We start from the raw sequence: 2,820 nt of genomic DNA on the forward strand, positions 1-2,820 counted from the left end.
GCTGGTTCATCTAAAGGTATAGTGTAACAACCAATAAATTTTTGTTTGGCTTTGAGCACAAATTCAACTCATTTTGCTGAGAATCCATGATTTAAGTAGTATCCTCGTACGATTCTACCGAGAACCGAGAACCGAAACCCTTTTCCAATAGCAAGTACCGGGTAGGGTAGAAGACAATGTTAACTCCCAAAATAGACATAGGTTTTACGCCGGCCTGTCCCAAAATGGACATAGGTTTTTCTACCATCGGGCGCATATAGATGCAGTGAGTGCCCTAAACGTTGTGTGGGTGCTTATAGATAATTAAATTATCCCTTAGTACCATTAGGGTGCTTAGTTAGAGGATGTACGGAGGATTCTAGAAAACCTGGAGCATGAAAGACACGTGGGGAATAAATAAATCTTCTTCACATAATTTTATAAGGAAACTAATAAGCCTAGAACCCAAGGGTAGCTCTCCTTCTTTTCTCTTGATTCAAACAGAAAGAAGAAAGATAATTCTCCCTTGAAGATTTTTTGTATCGTGTTCCCTTGACAGATTTGAATCGGCAGTTAAGGTATTTCTCTTTATTTTCTGTTTCGAAATTTTGCAAATGGGTTAAAATTCTATGTATTTCTTATGTTTAATTCCTTTAGTTGTTTTATGATTATGATGCATGCTTTTCTCGGGTACGAATTTGACGCATTGAAAAATCTGATTTGGTTTCTGTTATATCGAACTTGATTTGATTTATTTTCTTCCTGAATTTTCAATTTTATATGAAGCAGAAAATGGTGTTCAATATGGCCTATAACTTGTTTGATAAAATGTTTAAAAGGAATTCCTTTCATGAACTATGCAAACTAAATTTTAAATGGATCATTACTTGATTTCTTTCAATGGGTAATTCCAAAAAAAAAATGTTTCACCAAATGGGTAGTTACGAGGCTTACAAACTAACCAATTTTATTTACGATTTTTTGTGTAAACCATCCATGCTCTTGGTTTGAAATCCTACCTTTTGTATGTTTATTCTCTTTATTGAAATGTAAATGATTTATGAAGAACAAAAAATGAATATGCGGCAACTCAAATATTTGTTTTCATCTTAAATCATGAGTGATACTATTTTCTTCATAAACTGATTTTGTTCGCAAAATGGTCGAATGAGTTTTGTATTTAGAACTCCACTCATAGCTAACAGTTGAAATCCTTCATAATCATTTTATGGGTTTTCCTTGTTTTCATTCTTTTGGCTATCTGGTAAACCCAAATTTAATTTACAATCTAAAGTTTGCTTTATCTTGAATGTCTCTCATCCATTAAAGCAACCGAGCTTGAAAGTTGTACTACCATATACATGAAATCCTTTGTTTTCCATTTTGTTTTAAGGCCAACTGATTACCTGCTTGATATCGAATGCATATCCCTTGGGCAAGACTCTTTGGGATGAATTATGTGTATCTTGTACTTTGTTCTTATGGATCTGGTTTAGTTAATTGCATGGTGTACAAATTGTATTTCAAGTTTGGTATTTTTGCTTGGCACGGGCTTTTGTTAAGTTGTGGCGTCTTTTCTCTTGACTGTTGAGAATTGGATCCTGTTTCAGAAAGTGTTCTTTACATGAGAATTCGTTTGTGATTTGCTGTCATGAAGAACTAGACTCTAATTTAGGAACGTCGGGCCTTAGTGGCACCCCATCACCTCGGTGGCTACCCGGAAGATCGTTGCGGCAACGATGGCTGGTAACCAGAACTACCCACGGTGGCACTGGCCATGAATAGTAGAGTAAATTTATTTACAGCTCTGAATCTTGTTTATACGGTATTTGCATGAGTATTTCTTTCTCTACTTAATTATTGTTGGTGCTCCTTGCTTACACATTTATATTTGATGATCAACTTGTTTAGTTTGATTTACATTTTGATTGCTTTACTATCAGTACATTATTTCGTAACCTCTAATGGGCATTCTCTCACCCCGTTTTGTTTTGTTTTCCCCCATAGACTACGAAGCGAGGTTGAGGCAGTAAGCTTGGAAAGAGCTTACGACAAGAAAATTTTAGCAAAACTGGTATTTTTGCTTGTGTCTATAATATGTATATCACGGGGATTGTCTGGGTAGTTTGTTTCCTTTGATCCCATGCCATTTTTGTTGCATTTTGTTGTTATAAAAAGGGTTGGGATCTTGACATAGTTTGTAACTGAAAACTTGTGGATTTCGTAAACATTGGGTCTGGTCTTGGGTATTGCATTAGTGCTTTTGAATTCCTTTTGTTGTCAAATATCTATGTATTGCAGGAATACTCTGAATATTTTTTTTTTCTTAATAGCCTTATATACTTCCTTTGTTTACACGTTAAACACCCACTCACCGTCAGCATCATGAACTATTAATTGTACTTCAAAGTTTATATATTTATCCTTTTATGGAAATCCCATTTTGAAAATGCGTTGTTACTATGAGTAAAGGGCCCATAGAATCTCACCTGAATTATCTCATTTTATTTGTTTTTATTCATTTCGATTCTGTAATTGGAAATGAAGAAGTGTAAATTTACTGCTTGTTAAAATAATTGCTTCTTATCATTTTTCTTCTAATTTTGTTGTTTAATTCTATGGTGTCCGGTATTCAGAGTGATCCACGAAAAATGATTATTTTTATTTCTCATTCTTAACATTGGCCTTGTATCAATTATTGGTTGAATTCTAAATTGAATGTATATTTCAATTGTTTTTATTTGTATCTCAGAGTGGCGCGATCAACCTTGCTGGACGGGTTGAAATCCAACCCGAAAAATTCACCCGACCGCCACTTCTACCGATACATTGACACATTAA

At 34.5% G+C, this 2,820-nt stretch overlaps 1 long non-coding RNA gene across 3 annotated transcripts; it reads left to right on the forward strand.

Moving 5' to 3' along the window:
• The first annotated feature begins 435 nt into the window (after nucleotides 1-435).
• LOC113325320 lies at nucleotides 436-2,236 on the forward strand. Of its 3 annotated transcripts, none has more exons than XR_003348001.1 (3): nucleotides 436-557; nucleotides 1,590-1,804; nucleotides 1,987-2,236. It is a non-coding gene; the product is annotated as an uncharacterized LOC113325320 (long non-coding RNA). The 3 variants fall into 3 exon arrangements; XR_003348002.1 differs by having other exon boundaries at nucleotides 1,590-1,768; XR_003348000.1 differs by having other exon boundaries at nucleotides 1,590-2,236.
• Nucleotides 2,237-2,820: the final 584 nt, after the last annotated feature.

The sequence above is a fragment of the Papaver somniferum genome, chromosome 1, assembly GCF_003573695.1.
Source record: "Papaver somniferum cultivar HN1 chromosome 1, ASM357369v1, whole genome shotgun sequence".
In the NCBI taxonomy this organism is placed as follows: Eukaryota; Viridiplantae; Streptophyta; class Magnoliopsida; order Ranunculales; family Papaveraceae; genus Papaver; species Papaver somniferum.